Source organism: Mesoplodon densirostris, chromosome 2 (assembly GCF_025265405.1).
Source record: "Mesoplodon densirostris isolate mMesDen1 chromosome 2, mMesDen1 primary haplotype, whole genome shotgun sequence".
Taxonomy (NCBI): domain Eukaryota; kingdom Metazoa; phylum Chordata; class Mammalia; order Artiodactyla; family Ziphiidae; genus Mesoplodon; species Mesoplodon densirostris.
This window is the reverse complement of record NC_082662.1, coordinates 110,166,161-110,189,844: the sequence shown is the minus strand read 5'-3', so window position 1 is coordinate 110,189,844 and position 23,684 is coordinate 110,166,161. Positions and strand designations below refer to the sequence as shown.

Genomic DNA, 23,684 nt, shown 5'->3' with positions numbered 1-23,684 from the left:
TGCAGTTAGATCATCACTTAGATCAACATCAAAACCAACCACTTTTCCAGATGGTGATCACTAATATGGGGCAGAAGAGATCAGTTAAACCATTAAACACTCATTTATCTGGGGAATGTTGAAAGTCAGCAGTGGTACAGTTAGAAGTGGAAATAATACCAGATTTCTCGGAGCTTCACTGTGTGACCAGCACTGTTCCTCGGGGCTTTACTGTGCAAGAACTTATTAAGTCCACATAACAACCCTAAAAGATAGTGTAGGATATTACCACCCCCCTGTTGCAGAGGAGAACACTGAAAAGCTGAGCTAACCTTTTAAGGGTCCCGCCCCCGTGACAGTGAGAGTCAGCACTCAGACCCAGGCAGTCGGCCTCCAGCGCCCTTTCCCTTGGCCATCATGCTCAGGGGTAACTGAGAAAACTTCACAAAGATTTGCATCCCCTTCTTCTTGTTCAACCTCCAAGATTTCAAAGAGAAAACGAAGATTGTAAGGAAGGCCTACAAAACACTCAGAAGCAATTAATGCAATGAAGAAGAGGAGAGAGACTAAACAGAACCATTTAGTCTTCCCAAGAAACAGACTCTATGCCTCTGGGGAGGATGCAATCACATCTCTAACCAGATGACTTTATGGGCCTTGATTTTCCTGATCTGAACTAGGGAGTTCCCAGAGGGGCTCCCAGAAAAAGTGACAGTGCCTTCCGTGTTCAAGTTTAGAGGGAACAGCTAAGCATTCCTTCCTTCTTGACTTCAGGTGAGAAGAAGTGCTCCTCGAGGAAAAAGAGGTAGGGAGGACATCCCATAGAAATCAGACAAAAGCATGCTTTTCTAAGTTCATTAATGAACAGGTCACTTTCATATTTAGCCATATTCATGTACCTTTATCATTGATTGCCTGACATTTTTCATGCTTTGATTCACATTTTTACTTGGAAAATTTATTTTGAAAATGAATTACATCTCACTACCACAACTGAAATACCACTATGAATTGCCACAAGCAGGATGTAATTCTAAAATTAAATAAAAAGAAAACAGGTGTTATTATGGCTAATAGCAGAGTTAATAAGCAGAGCTCGTGAGTTTGCACAAACATTCCCTGGAGGTCTGGGCAGGGAGGTCTTTAGAGCAATCTAGAGCAGCACTGGGGATGCAGTGACCAATGTGAGAAAACCCTGGTTGTGCCTGGTTTACCACTGCCCTATAGTAGCCCTTAGGGTATGGACTGCTGCTTCTTTTCCAGCCGAGGGAACCTCTAAAGTGGTTCTCTCAATCAAAGCTCAGAGACCACATAGAGATCAGTATAGACCCAGGAGCTACTGGTACTAGGGATGAACGAAATGGACTAGAATGAATGTAATGTTGAGTGAGAAGTCAGGGCCTTGAAATTTAAAAATCTTATGTGTACTGACTCGCTAGATGAATGACCTTGATCTGCATTATCTAATACAGTGGCCACTACACACACGTGGCAACTGAGTGCTTGAAATGCCGCTAGTGTGGAGATGTTGAATATTTCTTTTTTTTACTTCATAATATGTAATTAATTTAAATTTAAATACTCTCATGTGGCTATTGGCTACATTATAAGACAGCACAGGTTAGAGAATAACCATTATACCATAAAATCATCTGCTTTATTTCCCTGTAGCGATAAACAGATTTCATAAGATCTCACATCTAATAACAATTCTGAATGCCTTTCTCCATCTGCTTAGATACAGTTGAATGTCAATCCAGCCGCGGGTACTCCGGGGTGGGGCCGGCTGTGCAGCTGCCTTTGCTTCCTCATCAGATCCAGACACCTTCACCAAGGGAGTAAGAGCCTCAGCCAGTCCTGCTCTCTCACAGAGGGGTCTCAGCTGCCTTGGCTAGTCACACAGCTCTACCTAGGGGTCGAGCTTCCCTCCTTTCCTTCCACGTTTGATTATTATCGCTGCAGCACTCTGCAGGCGCCTATGTTGTATACTGCAGGGATTTCCTTGTTTTGGAAGGCAGCTGGGAAGAGAGTAAGGCAGTCATATCAGCAGTTGCAGGACAGTGGTCAAATTTTTGTCCCTCCGGCGCCACGTGAGGTGTGGGGCTCCCGACCTGGCGAAAGGGGCCCCACTGAGGCGGCCCGGCCCTGCCCCCGGCCCTCGAGGACAGGCCCAGAAGAGGCCAATTTGGACCGGCGGAGCCAAGAAAGGGCTCAAGCGCGGCCCGACCCCACGCTCCGGAGGTTAAAGGTCTCAAACCCTGAACCCTTGGCTGACCGAGGGTTGCGAGTTGAATCAATCTCCACGCCTTTATCAGGAGAGTCGAGGGCCAAAATCAGACCAAGAAAAATATGTGTGTGGGCTTCCCTGGTGGCGCAGTGGTTGAGAGTCCGCCTGCTGATGCAAGGGATATGGGCTCGTGCCCCGGTCCGGGAAGATCCCACATGCCACAGAGAGGCCGGGTCAGTGAGCCATGGCCGCTGAGCCTGCGCTTCCGGAGCCTGTGCTCCGCAATGGGAGAGGCCACAACAGTGAGAGGCCCGCGTACCGCAAAAATAAATAAATAAATAAATAAAGTGTGGCTCAAAGTGTGCAATTAATCAAAGAAAAAATACGATTTTCTGACAAATTGGCCTGAGCATACGGATCATCAACTAAGGCTGGAAAGCTGCAATTGCCGCAGGTTTTAGGGGAAACACCCGGAATTTCGTTCAGAGCCCTGGGGCCTTCCTTGAAAGCCTTTTCCACCCAGGTCGTCCCCGTTCCCACATCCGTCGTCCTTTATGATATTGGAGATCCTGGGTCTCACTCTGGGAGCCTCCCGTCCCCCACCTCCTTTTTTGGAAGACAAAATTCCAAAGGTTTGCACCACTCGAATGTTTGCTTTTCAACTATCAGTCAAGGTCCTGAAAGCATCTGGACCACACTAATCAAAGGAGTAACTGACCAACAGCAGTCCTCTGATGTGCCTGAACTTCTGACTTCTGAATTCATTCAACTCAGTTCTCTGGCAGCTGGCATGGAGGCCCCTAAAGATCCCTCTAGGGAAACTCACTAGAGGAACGTTAGTAGTCAAGTCTCAGAGGTGTCATTGGAGTACCCTGACCTTTGTACAGGCACAGTTTTGGATTCCAGACCCCAGGTGGGAATTTGTAGCCTTGAGGAGGAATTGGATCCTAGTTGCAGTTCTGGTCCAGTTGCTTCTTTCCACACCACGCTCCCAAACCACAAGGGCTCTCAGTGTAGTTGGCAGCTGTGGTGTCCCCAAGTCCAGATATGGTGGTTGCAGAACGTGAACTATTGAGAGTGTTATGAGCTTGCACCCAACCTTGAAATTAGAACATCGGTAGTTCAATGGCAGTATCTGCGGTTTCATGTGCAGTACCCGGTTTTGACTCCTGGCCAAGGTATGTGTTTGCCATTCACTCTGCCACAGTTTATTTTCTGCCTCTGCAGAGCATGTGTGGGAATCTTTATTGTGCATGCAAGATTAGAAGAGTCACCCTTTTTACTATCTCTGCTGGACTGTTTATTGCACGGGTAAGTCTGTTCCATGCAGAGATCCAGCAGCCAGGAGCAATGATGCTGTCAACTGAAGAAATTGTGGAGAACCCAGCCGTGATTTTGGAATAAAAGATATTCAAGAGTTTGTCTAAACAGTAGCTTGGCAGCCTTGGGGGCCAGGTTGTGATCCTGCAGGGATTAGTGCTTGGCCTGAGGTGAAACAAACGCTCCTCCAGGTTGTATATTCCATGGTGGGAAGTCGGTTCTGGGGTGTTTCTGTAGTGTGGAACATGTGGAAATAATCTCCTTGGCATATTCACCTACATCTCTGGCTGATCTAGACAAAGCATCCTCAGGTCACTGTTTAACCCTGATTTGCAAGCTGGCCCTTGGGCTGGTCACTGGTAGCTTCTCAGTGTGCTGTAGGGATGAAGGAAGTGAACCTGCAGGAAGGAGAGTAGCCCTTGGGTGGGACATATCCATGCAAAAGTGTCTGCGATGTTAGAGGCCATGGCCTCAGGGGTGCATGGAAGGGCAAGGCTTGAATGTACTAATCTATTTATTGCTGACAGGAAGCTTGAGGAGGGTACTGGGCTTTCCAGGTAAGTGGTGTTCAGAGTCTAGATGTATCAGGAGCCTGTGGCTTCCAAGCACACCAGCAGCCTGTGCTCAGCACCCTGCCCTCAACAGTATCATTGGCTCCAGAGAGCCATACACACGTGAGAGAAGAGAAGAGGCTGAACAAAGCCCTGGCAGTTGTGTTCCCCAATTTAGACAGATGCAGTAACCTGCAAGAAGACAAGGATGGTCAGAGGCAGTGGGAATCCATCTGAATCTGTATAGCACGCACTATAAATGCATTTTGGAAGGTGACAGTGAATGTATATAGGTAGCAGTAATTATGAAGCTGTAGGACTGAGGAATTTGTTTCTTTGCCTGAGGCTCCCCCAACCTTCAAAGCCAGCAAAGCCTCACTGAATCCCTCACAAGCTTGGACTCTCTCCAACTCTCTAGTTCTGACCTCTTGACCCAGATTTTAAAGGGTTCCTGTGATTAGATCAGTCCACCTGGATAGTCTCCCCATTTTAAGGTCAACTGTATTACCTCGGCAAAGTACCTCTTGCCACGTAATGTAACATAGTTATGCAAATAATAGCCATAAAGAAGCTGGAGTGGCTATACTAACACCAGACAAAATAGACAGGAGACTTTGCAACAATAAAATGTTACCAGAGATACAGAGTGCTATTTTATAACAATAAAAGGGTTAATCCATCAGGATGATGTAATAGTTTTAAACACAGTGCACCTAACAGAGTCCCAAAATACATGAAGCAAAAACTGACAGAATCAAAGGGAGAAACAGACAATTCAACAATAATTATGGGAGACTTCAGTACCACACTTTCAGCAGTGGATAGAACAACCAGGCAGAAGAGCAGAAGGAGACACAAGATTTAAACAATGTGACCTAACAGACATGTATAGACACTCCACCCAACAAGAGCAGAATAGTATTTCTCTCAAGTGCGCTGAGAACATTCTCCAGGAGACTATTCACTAAGACATAAAATAAGCTAAAATACATTTAAAGGGGTTGAAGTCATATACAATTTGGGACATCTCACACACCAACACTACAGTGTAGAAGCAGGGTGGCAAGCGGGTTGGGTAGTCTGTCCTCCTTCCTTCACTTTGTCATGAATGTTCAGTGGCACTTACGGAGGTGGCCGTGGTCCCACATGTTATGTATAGGGCATCAGCCTGGAAAAGCTAGGCAGCTGAAGAGAAGAGACAGATATTTCAGGGAAGTTGCCCTAGTCTCAGCCTCACAAAATCAGGGACGAATTGATACATAGGAAGTAAGCAGAGGTCAGATCACTTTCTGTCCTGCCTGTCTGTGCCTCTCTTTAAAACCTCAGCTTCTATGTCACTAGATCCCACTGCACAGGAGTGCTATGGGTCACCACCAACAACCATAGACCCATGATCTTAATGTTTACTGTGCTCTGGCTGAGAATACAACCACAGGTCAATAGCTTTGGGTCAACACAAACTATCAGTCAGAGTTCTACGAAAACTGCTCTGGGCATAAGGAACAGCATTCGTTTCCTAGTCATCCCAAATTAGGTGGCCACTGCATGTATTGAAAGAAACATATAAAAAGTATTTCAGTGACTTTGACAAGTTAGAAAGAAACCCTGTGGTGCTAGGATGACATTTACAGGTGACAAGCATGACATCTTATATATAGATTAAAACACAAAGCAACCTACAGGAGAAGAGGAGGGTGGGACTGGAGGCAGGGAAGTCAAACCTGATTTCAAGTTTAATGAGAAGCCTACACGCTTCCCCAGTCAGTGAAAAGAAGCCACCATAACATTGGTCTCCAGCAAGAAGGTAAATAAGACACAATCTGGCTGGTAATCCTTATAAATTAATTATGCACACACGGAGCACAGAATTATACTCAGGATTTTTCCCCCACAATATTAAAATGGTGTGGAAAAAACTAGAGAATCAAAGAAGAACACCAAGACTATCTAAAAGTTTTCAATTTTTCTTTTTTTGAAATTTTAAAATTTGTGTAAGGGTTGACATGTAGTATCATTTATAATTTAAATTTTTTTCATATTTATTTTATCCCTTTTCCCTTTTTAAAGTTTATTTTTCTCTCCTTTTTTCTTTGATTAAATTTTCCAGAAAGTTGCCAATTTTACTGTATTTCATTATTTTTTTCTCAAAAGAACCAGATTTTAAAGTTTATTTCATTTTTCATTCTACTGCTTTTCTCTTTACTGACTCCTTACTTCTTTTTATTAGAGCTTTGAGATATAATTTACATATACCCAAAATTCACCATTTTAAAGTATGTAGTTAAGTGATTTTTAGTATATTCACAAAATTTTGCAGCCATTCGATTCATCATTTAAAGTTTTTTGCTTTATTATTTTCTCTTTTCTGCTTTCTTTGAAGTTGCACGTTTTTGTTCTTTTTCTTGCTTGTTAGGCTAATACTTCATTTTTATTCCTTTAAAAATAATAAAATAATTTTGACTGTGTATTTACCCCCTTAATATAACTAAAAGTTTTCAATTTTTCTGTAAGAAAAGTGTCTTCATGACAGTCCTTAAGACAATGAAAGAATTTGGGTTAATCTCGATCCCTTGATGTTTTCTATGCTTGTAAGAATAAACAGTATAAAATAGGCTTGAATTTTAGAAAGAGACAGGTCTGTGGTTTCAGTACAAGAGAGACTAGCTGCTGAGGGGTTGTCCCCATCAGTGGTGACCTTCAGAACAGACCCGGTGGCCTTGAGTCTCAGTGTGGCCTAGGCAACTAGAAGACAGGGGCTCCCAAGGTTCCATGACAGCGCCACCTTCCATTTCTGTTACTGCGACGCCGCATGGTTACCTGCACACTGGGCCCTCCCTCGGGCACTCTTGTCAGAGCCTAACCTCTGAGCTTTGCCATCTTGTGCCTTATTTTTGTGGTTAAGGATTCTCAGTTGTGGACTGCTGACAAAGTCTGGCGTGAACTAAGTAATGAATTACATCTGCATTCTTTACACCTGTTTAAATACATTTTTTCACTTAATGAAACCTTATTGAGGTATAATTTACATACTATAAAACTCACCCAATATAATTGTATGCTTCAGTGATTTTAGTAATTTACCAGGCAGTGCGGCCATCACCAGAATCCATCACTTGTTTTTAATTTATTATTTGTTTGGGTTTCTTCTCCCCAGGTTTCGGCTCTACTTCTTCCACCATAAGCTTCAGCATGGCAGTATCTCGCACCACTTTCTCTGGTCAGAGAACAGAAATGAGCATCCTGGAAACCAACCAGTACTTGTGCTTCCATCTGGAAAAAAGCAAACAGGAGTTCGAGACCTCACAGAGAAATTCCTCATGTCCCAAGCTACTGCTAGCTGCAGAAATACAGTAAGTCTTATGGGTTCACAGTCACCAGAGTGATAAATGATTGTCCATCTTCCCTCCAAGCACCTAAACACCCTCCAGACTTTCTTTTCTCTTCTTCATCAAATCAAATCAAATAACTCTCATCCTTACTGTACTCCTAGAAAGGTGGAAGTGGGTAGTTTACCCTCATTTTGCAGAGGATGGAAACACTGAGGCACAAAGGAGTAAAGTTTGCAGTGAGAGTGTATGGAGGAATAGAGGCTGAGATCTCGGTTCAGGCACTAAACTTTCTTTTCTCTCCCAGGAATACGTGTCAGATTCTTGTTGGCTTAAACATGTCAGAATTTAATTCAAACTTTTATGAGCACCCGTTTGCAAAGCACAGTTCTAGCTGCACTCAGGGAGAAAGAAGTGATAGGAGACCCCATCTACCTTAAAGGAGTTTAAAGCTCTCTGTTCCCAAGTGCACCACAGATATCCGGAGATGAGAACATCAATAACAGAGTGGAGGGGTGGAGCTGTAGTGACTGAGGAACAGGGGAGCAAGGGCACTAGAGGGACAGGGATATAAGGGGAGGATTCTTACTGACCCTGAAATTGAGTTTGCTTTCAAATTTCTACCAGTATTTTTCAATAAACCAATGGAGTATAAAATTTGCTATCCAACTTACTGACATGGGCCGAAAAGTAGAAATTAAAGCCTACTTGTCAAAGAAGTGAAAAGACAAGCTTTGGGGTGTGGGAATGTTAGGATTTTAGTATCAATTATTATAATCATAATGCAGCTTTTTTTGAAACTGCAGAAGAATAAAGGTATCATCCAACATCTTTGTGTAAAGGTAATACAGTGCAGTGATTAAGAGCATGTACCCTGGCACCAGACTTCCTGGATTTAAAACCAAGTTATTTATCTTATCTCTGCCTCAGTTTCTGCATCTGTAATGCTACTAGGACTAGTATCTACCTCCTCAGGTAGCGGTGATGATCACAGGATGATAATTCTCGAAAATCTACTAGAAGAGGGCCTTGGCAAACACTGTGTATTAGTTCTGCCTCCAGACTAACACACAGCACCTGTTAGCATTTGAGCATATGTCTTTCAGACTTTTTTCCCTTCATACACATTTTTACACAGTTTGTATCCAGATAAACTTTAAAACTTTTTAGGGACCTCCCTGGTGGCGCAGTGGTTAAGAATCCACCTGCCAATGCAGAGGACATGGGTTTGAGCCCTGGTCGGGGAAGATCCCACATGGCGCGGAGGAACTAAGAGCGGGCACTATAACTACTGAGCCCGCCCACCTAGAACCTGTACTCCACAGTGAGAGAAGCCACCACGATGAGAAGCCCGCACAATGAAGAGTAGCCCCCGCTCACTGCAACTAGAGAAACCCCACGCACAGCAATGAAGACCTAACACAGCCAAAAATAAATGAATAAATAAAAAATTTTTTAAATCTTTTAAATATTGGGGAATTACAGAAACACTCAATGTGGGACAACTGTCAGCCCTACAGTCCTTGGAGCCTTCCCCAAAACACGGGAAATTCCTACTCCATGCCCCAGGTTAATATTCTACTTAAGAGGCTGCAAGGCTTGGTAAAGTTTTGGAGTCAGAATTCAGGGTATGTGAATTCTGACTTTGCTTCATTCCAGTTGAGTCATCTTGAGCAAGTTATTATACCTGCCTGTGAGCTTCTCTTTCCTCAGCTCTAACATGGGGAGGAATCAAATGCCAAGTAGTTGGGAGGCTGAGGAATCAGATGTGGAAATCCCTGCGTAGAGCCTGCTTCCAAGGTTACATCAGTCCCCAGGATGGACCCTGCCTCCTCCCTTGAAGGCAGTGACCACAGCAGCCTGTCCAGCTTTCCCCTGAGGCAGCGTCTCCTTTTCCCCAGAGTGTGAAGAGTACAAAGACCTCATTGAATCTGTGCTGGAGGAGGAAGTGCTGCTTGAGGAGGGGGAGCTGGCAGAGAAGATGAGACCGGCTGCAAGGCTTGGGTAAGGAGGAAGCTGTGTGGGAAAGTGTGTGAAGTGGGGAAGCCCAGGCTGATAGAATAAAGAGCAAATCTGTGCAAGGAGAAGGGCAGAAATGTACACGGCAGGCCCAGAACTAGACAAAGACAGCCTGTGGGGCTGTGGGAACTGGATGGTGGACTAGTTAGGCCTCTGGATTCTCCCTCAAATACTATATGAATAAAATGGAGACACATGCCTGGGTTGGAATACTAGCAATGTGGCTTCTAGCTGTGTGACCTTGGGCAAATATACTTAACTTTCCAGAGTCTGAGTTACCTCAGCTACCTCATCTGTAAAACGGGGCGGGGGGTGGGGTGAGGAACCCTAAAGCTGGGCCTCTCGGGAGCCACAATTTCCTCCGCTGATAGATCACTGGTGGTTCCAGGTTTATTCTTTAGTTTAAAAGGTTGGTGACTAGGATAGTGGTGGCAGGACCTGAGCTTTTCATGGACATAGGTTTGAACCCATACGTAGGTGACTGTTTCCATAGTGTAGCAGTTATCACATTCACCTCATACATGAAGGGTCCCCGGTTCGAAGCCGGGTGGGAACATATTTCTTTTCCCTGACATTTATATTCCCATTCAAGAAACTAAAAAGGGGGGCAGAAGGTGTGTGGCAACGGGCGGACCTGCATTTTCCTTGGCCCAAGATACTTGGGAGGAGTTTCGTCACTACCTGAAAGCCTAATCTGCACTAGGAACCAGCCCTCCTTTCTCTGCTTAGTCATATTGCAGACCAAGCCACAGCCAGTTAATCCAAGGAGGGCACAGGACAAGACCGACTTCGGTGTACCTTTACATTCAGAAATCCCTTCACCTCCTCCTCTGGCACCTAAACCTCCGCTACACGCTGATATGTATTATGTCTCTGAAAACCAAGTAGTAGCACATCCCTGTGAAGCACACTTGGCTTTCCCTCACCCCAGCACACGTGCGGAACAATTTGATTTGCGTGACAGAATGAAAGAGAACGAATTCAACTCTGCACCGGGGGTCGAGCCAAAGACCCAAAGATGAAGAACGTCAGGCTCTGAGAACTGAGCTGGCCGCGGAGGAAACGGAGCCCGTAAACATGCCATTATCAGGAGACCCTCCAGCGTCAGGTCAGAGATCAGGAAGTAGATGGATCCGCTCATCACCCGCTGGAACCTGACTCATAAGGAATCTGAGGTTCAGAAAGAGAGCATGACCTCTCCCCAGACCTGGATTCCGGGTCTTCCCCTCACTACCTGCGGCGCCTGCCATTCTCCCGCTATGATAACGCCAACTCCAGGTCCTAATGCTCCGACCAAGAGTTGTCTCTGACGCAGCGTTTTCCTCAGACCCCACATGCAGTTAGTTAGGACTTCGTGTTTGCTTCTCGGTCCAGGTGGACTTTGCCCTACACAGTCCCTCCTTTTCGTGACTCTGGACTTGGGCAAACGACTCTCCTGATAAAGGCGGGGAAATCAGTGTAACGCTCGGCTCCTTCACCCTGAACCTCGGATGGGGGCGTTGGGCGACCCTTGAGCTTTTTCCTGGGCTGCGTCCCTCTTCCGGGCCCGTCCTGAAGGCCATGGCCGGGGCCGGGGGCCGGGTGCCGTCAGCGCGCTCCTCTCCCCGGCTCTGGAGCCCCGCGCCTTCCCTTGCGACTGCAGGGAGGCTCCAGGGGCCGCCTGATCGGGTTTGCGGGCCCCAGCGGCGCGGGTGTGTGTTTGTGGTCCCTCGGGGGCACGCTGTCCCTCCGCCCCTGTCGGGGAAAGGACGACCGCCCTCTCGTCCTGTGCACGTGGGACGGCAGCGCGCCGGACGCGACCGAAAGACGGCGAATCCGTTCCTCTGGCTGCGCGTGGGAGGTGAAAACTGGAACCTGAAGGGGAGGGAAAAGGGGAGAAATCTCATGAAATGTCCTGATCTAAAGCTATTTTCAAGTCCGCCTCTTTGGGGACTCAGCCCTCCAGCGCTGGCGAGGATGCTGCAGTCCGGTCGCACCCTCGACGGCACTTGGAGTCGACGCGGAACAAGGCAGAGCCCCGCGGCTTGGGGGTCAGTGCGCACGCTGCCCGCGCCTTCCTCGGGGTCACAGCACCTGAACCTCACGCGTGAAAGAAACGCGGTGACCGCCACAATAAGAAAGAAGAAAAGCAACCGCTGGAGAAAGTGACACATGCTTCCCCAAACTTGTAAAGCTTTACTTTTAAAGGAAACCAGACAGGGAGACACAGACACACAGACAGACAACGTTGCATTAAAGTCTTTCAGCAAAAAGAAAGTCGTCTTCCTGCTGGCCGTGTGCTGTGAGATGAACACGAAACCCCCTCCAGACACCGGCTTTCTGGGAAAACCGCCTTTACCTCTTTGTCTTCCTAGGTTAAAATTCGCTCTCCATGACCTGTTGAACTGGAAAATTGTAAAAGGCAAATAAAAGACGTTTCAGACATTGTAAAAAGTAAAAACAAAACTGTTCCTCAAGAAGAATGTCAAGTACGATGCGGGAGGAATGAACAGCCTTGAGATCGGCGTGGACCGCGCCTGCGTCCTCCGCGGCTTTCTGCTGGGCCTGGTCTTCAAACGAAGTCAGTACAGGCCGGGAAGCGCGGCTCGGCCTGGGTTGATGTTCGGTGTTTTTGCAACAGCCAAATGACCTGAGACGTCAGCCCTTGCTACGGTTCCTGCTAAACGTGAAAGTGTGATTAAAGTACTGAACTTCAACTAGACGACTAGAATAAGCCACAGCGGCAGGAACCTGAGGAAGCCCCTTTGCCGGGAAACGCCAGAGAAGGGCTGCTATGAAAGGGCTTTCGAGGAAGGAGCGCGCGGGCCAGGCGCACCAGAGCAGACGGGAGGGAGGGGAGGAAGGAGAGGGAGGGGAGGATGGGTCCTATGGTTCCCGGGTGGATTCTAAGCATGGATCATTTCCGAGAGCCCAGAGCACTGACCGCCTGCGCCGTGAAAAGGGCCACCGAGGCGCGGGTCTGCAGATTTGGAGGGGCGGTGTCCACGCTGCTGGGATGCGAGGTCGCCTGGGGCTCAGGCTCACCTAACCCCCGGCTCCTGGGCCTTCCGGGAGCTGGAGAGTCCGCGGGGGCGACCCCTGCACTCGGTGCATAGCTGAGTGTTGGATGCGGGATCGGGAAGTGAAGCTGTGGGGGCCCCAGAGACCTCGCTTCGGGGAAGGCGAGGAACCCTAAACTAGGGCCTCTCGGGAGCTGCAATCTCCTTACCTGAGGGCTCGCCTGTGCTCCCAGGGTCCTTTCCTTTCGAAAATATTTGTGGCCAGTCGTGGCAAGAGATACAGTTCTTGAATGTGGCATTAGAGATGGGAAAGAGAGGTGTTTCCGTGGTGTAGTGGTTATCACGTTCGCCTAACACGCGAAAGGTCCCTGGTTCGAAACCAGGCGGAAATACACGGGTTCTTTTCTGAAACTTATCGTTCACGTTTAAACACCGAAAAACGGGGCGAGTGGGATGGATTGAGGTAGCGCGTGCAGCTGTATTTTTAGCCCCCGGAAATACAGGAGGAATTCCCTTATTTCCTGAAAGCCTGCTCAGCACTAGGAACCATCCCTCCTTTGTCTGCTCTGTGTCACTTTGAAGACAAGGCCACAGACAGACCAAGAAGGGCACAGGACAAAGCCAAGTTAAGGTTATCTTTACATGCGGAAATCCCCTCACCTTCTCATGTGGCGCCTAAATCTCCTCTACACGCTGACACGTATTTTGTCTCTGGAAACAAGAAGTTTATCCCTGTGAAGCTCACTTGCTTACCCCACCTCAGCACACTTGCGGAACACGTTGATTTGCGTGACAGAACAAAAGAGACCGACCCAACTCCGCACCGGGTGCTCGACCCAAAGACACGTAGACGTATTTCAGGCTCCAGAACTGCAGCTGGTAGGGGCACGTAAAGGAGTCCTTACACGTGCCATTATCAGGAGAGCCCCTGTAGTGAGGTCAGAGATCAGGAAGTAGACGGAATCGCTCATCAGCCGCTGAGAACCAAGTCAGCACCTGACACATAAGGAAAGCGAGGTTCAGAAAGAGAGCATGACCTTGGCTCTGCCGCACACAGCGCTAAAGCTAGGCCAGGATGGAACCCAGCCAGTTACCTAGTGGCCTGGCCTCAGAGCCCAAAGCATCGCCCAGAACAGGAGAGGTGAAAGGTGATGAGCAGCGGGGCAAGGGCTGGGAGACTTGCACAGCTGCCTTCAGCCCTGGGCTGCTGGGAATCGCCTCCTTTCCTGTTCTAGGCGTCTCAGGAATTTAATTTTTACTTTCACAGTTTCCACCTGAAGACACTAAGTTGGATGTTTTGCGTGGCTCCCTTGTGGTCTAATGGTTAGGATTCGGTGCTTTCACCACTGTGACCCGGGTTCAATTCCCGGTCAGGGAAGTATCCTTTCGCTGGCATCCTGATTTGTAGTTATGTATTCATTCCACTGTGTCACTCCCCTAAGTGGTGCTCTGATAGAGCCTCTATACTTTGAGGATTCCAGTGGATAGCATCCAAGGTGCTTTTCACTGAACTTTCTTTCTGAAATGTAACTCCGAAGAAAAACCAAAAAGTTTAGCTTTACTGTATCATAGAGATAAATTAGTATGTACCTAGTGTGCTAGATACAAGAAAAAAATTCAAGTTGATAGTAAGGATAAATCTCGAATACGTTTAACACTCTGGAGAATTCTAATAATTAACATATGATTGTATAGAAAATGTTACATTTCTAGAGATGACTCCTTGTATGCATCACACCTGTTTAATAATTTCAGTCTAAAAACTACTTTATGTTGTTTTACAAATATTACAATAATAGGGAACATATGGGTAGCATAGTACTCTAGTTTCACAAGTCCTGGATTTACTTTCTCTTCAAAATTCTAATAACATTGAACTGCCGAAATTTTTATACTGGTTTTACTTGTTTAACAAGAAATTTTAAATCCAATAAATATTTAAGTTTAGGAAATTTAAAATCATGTTTTCCAATAAATTAAATATACCATATAATATATTTTAAATGGAGATTTACTATTATAATTCTAGAAATCAGAGTAACTTAATTATTCCACTTACAATTTGGGATATCATTTACTGTATGATTCCAACATGCCTTTCTCTATTATGTGTTAGCTCAACTTTTGATTTTAAGGTCTATTTTTATCTTTAAGTTCTTTGATTGATATTAAATTAATTGATGTGTGGTCTTTGCCTGTATAATTTATAATTGAGAGAGAAATGAGAAACACTGTTCTACTATGATGCCGCCTCATATTTTTATAGATTAGAGAATGGCCATATGTGAACACGTTGAGAGGAGGCTCAGGTAACGTTTATGGGAGGTTGGTGACTGTGGCCATCAATGTAACTGCAAGAATTGTAGAACGCATGGAATATCTGCTCCAGGAAGTAGGGAGCTGTCACTGAAAGCCTCCTGTTTTCCTAAAGTGCTTGTTTATTTAATAAAACAATGTTTCTGGTTCTAGGTTACCTACCTCTAGGCCTGAAGTCATCCATCTTACTGTTCTTCATTATGCTTCTCTTGTCTCTATCACTTCTAGGGCCCCTAGGCCAAGGTGGGCAAATAAGCCTGGGAAAAACTGCCAGGAACAAATTATGCTCCCGCTGCACTGCCTTTTTCGATGCTTCCAGATGTGGGCTCTACAGGGCAGAGAACTTGAGTTGGCTCATGATACAGCATCTCTCTCCCCCTCCCCCCATAGCAAGGCCTGGCATCTAGTAAGTGCCTAATAAGTGCTCAGTGATTGAAGGCAATCTAGTGCAGTGTCCTGGAAAGCTGAAAAGGAGAAGAAAATAGGTAGATTGGTGGAGGCCTAGAGTATGAGGGACAGAGAAAGACAGACAAAGACACACACTAAGAGAGTAGAGAGTATGTCCAAGAACTAGATTTAGTGTGTAAAAGCCTAAGAGCTCATGTATGCTCATGAGATTCAACAGAAGAACCCAGGGAAGGTCAACCAATAACTCTTGGCATCCAGGTCTGCACAAGATGGATTGTCAAGTGCAGAATCCTGTTGGTTACAGTGATTTGTCTCAAATTGGATAATTTTTGCAGAAACAGCCAAACACTGTCAAGGAATCATATAGAGACAGTCATTAGCATGCTAACACAGCCTTGAATAAGAGGGTGACCAATCATTAGATGTGTGCATCCAAGATGGCAAAAATATATTCATGAAGAAAAGGGAAGAAGAATAAATGTCTGAGACCAGTGTTTTTTCCCCCTCCTATCCATAAACTGTTTAGTATGAAGCAATTGGAAGTCATTCTGGTCAGTCTTCTCTGCACCTGAATAAGTAGGTCACCACCAAAAATAATTACAATTATTGGAAGACTTTCTAAACATCTTGCAAGTTTAGCTGCTGCACATGTGCAATAAGGTATCTCTGAGTAATGTCCACATTGGACTTTTGTTGTACCTCTGGCTTAGTTGAATCAGGAGGGTGCAACTCCCCTTGTTAGAGTATCATATAGATGTATACAAGGTTTGTTGTGATGGCAAGAATATGAAGAAAAAAGCTCTTTCATGGAGCTGGAAAAATGGGAATAAAATTGGCACACCTGCTACTGAAATCAAACTAGGAACACATAAGGAGATGCCTTCAGCCTCTGACAAAGGTGGAATGACAAAAGCCAGATTTATCCTCCTGCCTGAAATTTCACCCTCCCCTTCTTGCCTGCCCCCAAAGGGGGAAAAAAAGGCAAATACATAATGTCAGTTTTCTAGACGCAGAAAATTGGGCAACAGAGGACAGCAATCTCTGAGAGATGAGAAAAAAGCTGAGTCCTGCCATTGGCCCACATTAATGCTTTCAGAGAGTTTCCAGGTTGGGCATGAGGAGGGCTATCTGAGACCAAGATAGATTGTGGAGATGAAGCTGAGTGTTGGTGGAGAGCAAAGCAGCTAGACTTCACAGAACAAAGGTCCAGTGATGAGAGAGAGAGAGACAGAGAGAGAGAATCCAAGGATATGAAAGAGTCTCCCTCAAGCACTAAGCAGAGTTCTGATAAGAGCATGCTTGTGAAGAAATGCCTGAGGCCAAGAAAAGAATTTTTTGAAAAGCTCATGGAACAGTGCCTGGTGTTCACACAGGACAGGCAATTGTACTTACCACCACCAGCCAGACTAGACTACTCATATAATTCATGAGCCTTTGGGGAGAACACTCAGCCCTAGAATAATCAGCCCCAGACTGACCTACCTAAAAAATCATTAAGCAAGATCCAAAGAGATCAAACCATTTACAAGTCACCTAACTGTACTCCAAAATGAAACTCAAGATAATTCATAGGAATACCAAAATAGTTAGTATCCAGAAGGGAAATTTTGACAATGTCCAGCATCCAAGCAAAAAAATGCAAGGCATGCAAAGAGCCAGGAAAATATGATGCGAAAGGAAGAATATAATCAATCAAAATTGCACGAGAACTGACACGATGTAAAAATCAGCAGAGGGGAGTTTAAACAGTTATCATGACTATGTTACATATGTACAAAGAGTTCATTAGAAGTGTGGAACATACAAAAATGGCAAAAAGCAAACTTTAGAGATGAAAACTATAACATCTGTGAATCAACAACAGATTAGACATTGCAGGAAAAAAGATTAGGGAACACAAAGCCTTGAACAACTGAAAATATCCAAAATGAAACTCCAGTTAAATTTTTTTTTTTTTACTGAACATAGCATAATTGAATCGTAGAGCAAATTTAAAAGGCCTAATATAGGAGTGTTTGGAGTCTCTGAAAATACCAGGAGAAATTTTTTGCAGAAACAATTTTGAAGAAACATGACAGAAAATATTCCAATCATAACGAAAATTATAAACCTGCCAGTCCAGGGAGCCAAATGAACCCTGAGCACAAGGAACATAAAGAAAACCATACCTAGTCACATTATAATTAAACTGCTCAAATCCATTGAAAAAGAAAATAAAATTCCCCAGTGCAGCCAGAGAGAAAAGACACAGTACATACAGAAAACAAAAAGATTATGTCACATTTCTCATCAAAAGCAGTGGAAGTGAGAAGACAGTGAAGCAACATTTTTAAAGGACTGAAGGAAAAAAGAAGTCAAGGTGGAATTCTATGCCTCCTCCCCGCCAAAATCACTCTTTGAAAAATGAAGGTGAATGACAACATTTACAGACATACAAATGCTGAAAGACTTCATCACCAGCAAATCCATAGTGCAAGAAATGTTAAAGGAGTCCTCCAAGAAGAAGAGAGCTCACATCAGATGGAATTCTGGATGTACACAGAGGAATGAAGTCCTACTCCATAGCACAGGGACCTATATTCAATATCCTGAGATAAACCATAATGGAAAAGAATACGAAAAAGCATATATACATATATATTTGTATATATATATATATATGTATATGATATATATATAAACTGAATCACTTTACTGTACAGCAGAAATTACACAACATTATAAATCAACCACACTTCAATAAAAAAATTTAAATAAAAAACCAAAGGAATGAAAGGACAAGAGACATAGTATCTGCATGGGAAAATATATGATTTTTTATTATCAATTAAATCTCTTTTAAAACATGGGAGAGTTTAAGGAAAAGTAATAACCTTGGATTTGTGGTTCATAACATATGCAAAGTAAAATGCATGACAACAAAAGCATAAAGGCAGGCAAGCAAGAAATGTGAAGAGGTATGACACCACTTGAAGGCAGACTGTGGTAAGTTACAGATGTCTGCTCTAAAGCCTAAAGCAATCAATGAAATAACAAGAGAAAGAGTTATAACTAGTAAGCCAACAAAGGCGAGAAAATGGAATTATATACAAAACCATGTATAAGCTATGATAGAGTAATTGCTCTTCCAAGATTCTACCCTATAGCCATGTGTACAAGAATGATGACTGTAGCATTATTTGTAATAGGAAAAGCATAGTACCAAATGAATTGCAAAAGTATATGGAAAAGGTTAAATAAAGACTAGTACAAACAGTGTAAGAAACTTCATTGATAAAAGGAGTTTACAGGATAAAGATGAGTCTGCTCTTTCGTGAATTCCGGGATTCCCAGTGCTTTCCTCCAGAGATCCTCTCTGAGGCTCAGCGATTATCTGGACTTAGGTCCTCCTGTGTCAGGGGACAGGAGCCTAGTAGTGGAGCATGGGAGAGGATGCGCAAACTAGAAACCTTGGTACATCCTTTACCTTCTAAAAGGGTGAGTCGCGTCCCTGGGTGGGCTCGAACCACCAACCTTTCGGTTAACAGCCGAACGCGCTAACCGATTGCGCCACAGAGACACGAGCAGCCTTCTGTCCTCAGGCCCACGGAGAGCAAGCATGCCTACCAAGCTAGGCGGAGCCTCTCGCCTTTCCCAGGACAGCGGCGCCGGCTCCAAGCCTCGGACAGCCGGAGAGGTGGAGTCCACGCAGCGTGTTTGTCCCATGGGGAAGCCGTGCGTTGGGCGATTCCGAAGGCAGAAGGGCAGCCGACCGTCCCCACTGCGCGTTGCTCCACACCCGCCGATGCCAGCGCCCCAGAGACGGCCGGGGCCTGAGCCGAGTGGGTCCCAAGGCAAGCTGAACGCCCGGTGGGCTCTGTGACGGCTCCCGGCTTGCTCCGCCTTCACCCGACCATCTGCCCCGCAGGTTTAGTAGGTGTGCTCGGTATGGTGGCAGCGGGAAAGAGATCAGGTCCAAAGAGAAAACGTGAAAAGCAGCGAAAGCAAGCAGAGGCATGGATGAGACAGCGAGACCTCCCAGGAAGCCTGTGAGGAGGCTCGGGCCAGATTCTGAGATGAGAGTTGTTTTTATTAAGTAGCAGAATGGGGAGGGAGAATCGGAGAAGAGCATGAAAGAGAGAAAAGCACGAACATCTGTAGGTGTCCAAGAATAAAACAGCAAAAGCAGTGTGAATATATTTATGTCAGGAAAGTCACCTGCAGGCCTGTGGTGCATTGTGATTGTATAGTGGATAACACTGCATAGCGGCTGCAGCAACCTCAGTTCAAATCCAAGCTATAATTTGCTTTTTTAAAAAAATTGACCTATAGTCGATTTACACTGTTGTGTTCATTTCAGGTGTACAGCAAAGTGATTCAGTTATACATACATATCTATTTTTTCATATTCTTTTTCCTTATAGGTTATTCCAAAATATGGAGTATAGGTCCCTGTGTTATACAGTAGGTCCTTGTTGGTTATCTATTTTATATATAGCACTGTGTATATCCCAAACTCCTATTTATCCCTCCCCACCTTTCCCCTTTGGTAACCGTAAGTTTGTTTTCTACCTCTGTGGGTCTACTTCTGTTTTTTATATAAGTTCATTTGTATCATTTTTGTTTTGTTTTGTTTGGATTCCACATATAAGTGATATCATATGATATTTGTCTTTGTCTGGCTTACTTCACTTAGTATGATAATCCCTAGGTCATCCATGCTGCTGCAAATGGCAATATCTCCTTTTTTATGGCTGAATAATATTCCATCCATTTGCTTTTAACGCCAGCACCAGCTATGCCCCTTAGGAGTGGTTGGAGAGCAGAGTTTGCCGCTGGCCGCAGAGCACGATGCGGTGAGAAGGAGTAAATCCCACAGTGCACAAACCCGCGGGCGCCGGTCAAAGTGAAACCTAGGATGGTTCCTTGTCTCACTATTGAGCAGAACATATTCCCAAAGTTGAAATACCGCCTCTCAAGGAGACTTGTCTATAGCTTGCACTAACGAAATGACATGGTGATTGCCCTTTTTTCCAGTAAAGATATTTCAAATGTCAGTGGGATTTTTTACACTAAAGGAGAACGAGTTTTTAATGAGTTTACAATAAAATGCAAACTAGTTGTCATGGTCTACACCAACCTGCCTTCATCCACCATCCACTGATTTTTATGGGAACAGTAAATCATTGAACTATGGTTCACATAGTGTAAAAAGCACAAATCTTTAGGGCATAGGCACAGTTTGTTGAAATTTGGCAAATGTAATCGCCACCCAGATCAAGTTATAGAAAATTGCCATCATCCTAAAAATGTCACTTGAGCCCCTTTCTAGGCAATTCCTACACTAAATCATTAGTTAATTACTATTCTGAAGTTTATTGCAATAGATTACTGTTGCCTGCTCTTGAAATTCAAATGAATGAATGTACATTTTTGGTAACTGACTTTTGTTTCATGCAACATTTTGTTCATTAAACATATTCATATTATGTATATCACTTATTAATTTTGGTATTATTGGAGTAATTTTGGTGGGGGGTGGTGTTAATTGGTGTTCTTGATGAATATTCTTGGTGTTTTTTTTGTTTTTTTTTTTTTTTTTTGCGGTATGCGGGCCTCTCACTGTTGTGGCCTCCCCCGTTGCGGAGCACAGGCTCCGGACGCGCAGGCTCCGGACGCGCAGGCTCAGCGGCCATGGCTCACGGGCCCAGCCGCTCCGCGGCATATGGGATCCTCCCAGACCGGGGCACGAACCCGTATCCCCTGCATCGGCAGGCGGACTCTCAACCACTTGCGCCACCAGGGAGGCCCTATTCTTGGTGTTTTGATGAATATTCCATATCAATCTTTTCGTATACTTGTGCATTCATAGAAGTATTGCAACTGCTGGGTCATGGAGTAGGTACAAGATGAACTTTATTAGAAAGTGCCAACAGTATTTTAGAATGATTTCAAACCAGCTATACTACAGATGCAATTGCTCCATACTTGTGTCAGCATTTGAAGCACGAATTCTTTTAAGTTACAGCCATGCTGGAGGGTGTGTAATGATAACTCCTTATAGTGTTAATGCTTATTTCCCTGATGAGTAAAAATGTCAAGAATATTTTCTTATAACTTTTGGTCATTAAAATATCTACCTTTGTGATCCTGGAAGACCCGGCTTAGCCTCCCCAGGAAAAGGAAACGGGGTGGTGTGGTTGGTCGCTGCCATGCAGATGGATCCTCCAAAGCATCTCTCAGAGACAGAGACCCAGGCTCGAGGTGTTCCGAGTAGCAACAGGTTCAGATCCAATGACTGGCCCAGCATCAGCGGACGTGCTGGGCCTCCCAGGCCTTTGCCATCTCCATGCACTCGTCAGTTGAGCGAGGGTGGAATATATTTTTTAAATAGTCTCTTTCAATCCACTCATTCACATTCATTTCCCTGAGTAATTTGAGTTTCCAGTTCATCTCACTACCACAAGGGAAAGCTGTTATCGGACATAAGCAGAAGAGAGGTGTAAAAATCAACCCAGAATATCAATAGGATGGTGATCTAGGTAAATGCCCCAACTTCTCCAGCTGCTGTTGTTTTGAATCCCCGTGGTCTCTACCAGGCAATGGGCACGTTTTCCCTTCTCCCTTGGACACTCGCTCAGAAGACCTGTTAGGATAAATGTTATGTCCACTGTAAGGCAAGAGGAGGGGGAGCGGGGCGGACCAAGCCAGCAGAGGCAACAGTAGATGAGACAGCACAGTGGCTGCGGGTGTCTGTGATTCTGGAGCCGCTGCCAAAAGGCGGTCAGTCTGGTGGGCGGGCGCGTGTGTTCTGCGTGTGGGGGGAGGGGCGGGGGGATTGGGAGATCTTCACTAGAATTTCTTTGCGGAGAGTGGTTCGGTTCAGGTGGAGGGGAGGATGATGACCCTGAGTGAAAGATGGTGGCCTGTGGGGTATGTACTTAGAGTTACCTGGCAGGAGAAGTACCATGATCTTGAAGGTGCTTTCTCCAGGGCAAAGTCTTCTCCATTGCCTTCATGACGTGCTGACCTCTGTGATTCCCCTACTAGTGGGAAACTCGACTTCAGAATCTCTGCTTGATAATACCTAGATAGTAAAAAGTATATATTCATTTACGTGAATTTGAAGAAAGAACAAGCTTAACCTGAGGGGTGGACATCAGAATAGTTTCAAGTAGCAGCGGATGGATAGGCATTACCTGGAAAGTGTGTCAAAGGGCTTCATCCACGTATCAAAGTGTTTCATCCATACTTGGTTTGTAAAAATTTTCTGTCGTAATCCTCGTGATGATTTCACATCAAATAGCTGTCCGTTAATGATGTGTGCGTTTCGTTCTGTTAATACACCTAAATAATTTCCTTTTTGGATAAAAATTGGCGGTCACATGTCTGAGAACCCAGTGTAGACCACTACTGGGTGTAAGAAAACGGAAAGCAGACACCAGGTGTAAGGGTAATGCCGTGACTCGGATTTGAACCGAGGTTTCTGCGGCCACAACGCAGAGTACTAACCACTATACGATCACGGCGCTCCATATTCCAAGTGACAACAACTACCCTTGATGTATGTCATGTGACATAAAAGGATTCCAGTCACTGCGCCGCTTTATTCTTGGAAATTGCAGGTATTCGTATTCTCTCTCATGCCCGAGCACAGGTTTCCCCTCTTTTCCTTTAAATTCTGATAAATGATGATAGAACAAAAGAAAACCAAAAACCAATTCTCATCTCCCCAGATCCGGCACCTGCTTTCTGGGAAGTCTCGTTGTCCTCGTCCCCAACTCGCCGGCTTCTTTCCCGCCTCTTGCGTTTGCCCCTTTGGACCAACCTTCCCCACCCCCTGGTTCAGGCTCCTGCCCCACCTATCGCGGCCGAGCGGAGGGAGGGCAGCGCCCCCCGCGCAGAAGATCGGGTGAAGGCGGAGCAAAGAACAGAAAGAACAATTACGAGCCCATCGGGCCCTCAACTTCCCTTGGGCCCCACTCGGCTCAGGCCCGGGGGCGTCTCCGGGGCGCTGGCATCTGCGGCAGGGACGCTCGGCTGCCCTTCTGCCTTCGGAATCGCCCGACGCACGGCTTTTCCACGGGACGAACGCGCTGCGTGGACTCCACCTCTCCTGTTGTCCGAGGCTTTGGAGCCGGCGCCGCTGTCCTGGGAAAGGCGAGAGGCTCCGCCCAGAGCGGAAGGAGTGATTGTTCATCCCGGAGGAAGCTGGGAAAATAATGTTCCTTTGTCTCTGTGGAGAAATGGGTTAGCATGTCGCGGTTAATCGAAAGGTTACTCCTTTTTAGGAAATACTCAAAGGCATTGTGTTTTTTTCCTACACTGAGCATACTTTCCGGAAAAGACTCCGCCAGTAGGACCCTCCTGTATGTGTCTGGGGCATAAGAGGAGAGCCTAAGCCAAGAGCATCGAAGAAGAGATTGCCAGGACAGCAAGTCACTGGGAGTCCAGAATTTCCTGAAAGAGTGCAACTAGCAACTGTATCTCTTCACATTTCTCTTCTGCCTGCCTTTATTGCTATTGTTGTCATGCATTTTACTTTGCATATGTTATATAC

At 45.4% G+C, this 23,684-nt stretch overlaps 1 long non-coding RNA gene and 3 other non-coding genes across 4 annotated transcripts; 1 reads left to right on the top strand and 3 right to left on the bottom strand.

Annotated features, from left to right (window-relative positions):
• The first annotated feature begins 12,740 nt into the window (after window positions 1–12,740).
• On the top strand, window positions 12,741–12,813 carry TRNAV-AAC (transfer RNA valine (anticodon AAC)). The gene has a single exon. It is a non-coding gene; the product is annotated as a tRNA-Val (tRNA).
• Window positions 12,814–18,630: 5,817 nt separating this feature from the next.
• TRNAN-GUU (transfer RNA asparagine (anticodon GUU)) lies at window positions 18,631–18,704 on the bottom strand. The gene has a single exon. It is a non-coding gene; the product is annotated as a tRNA-Asn (tRNA).
• Window positions 18,705–21,113: 2,409 nt separating this feature from the next.
• LOC132482052 (uncharacterized) lies at window positions 21,114–22,912 on the bottom strand. The gene is made up of 3 exons (XR_009530862.1): window positions 22,324–22,912; window positions 22,076–22,211; window positions 21,114–21,770 (listed from the first exon to the last, which is right to left on the bottom strand). It is a non-coding gene; the product is annotated as an uncharacterized LOC132482052 (long non-coding RNA).
• TRNAH-GUG (transfer RNA histidin (anticodon GUG)) lies at window positions 22,582–22,653 on the bottom strand. Its single transcript has one exon. It is a non-coding gene; the product is annotated as a tRNA-His (tRNA).
• Window positions 22,913–23,684: the final 772 nt, after the last annotated feature.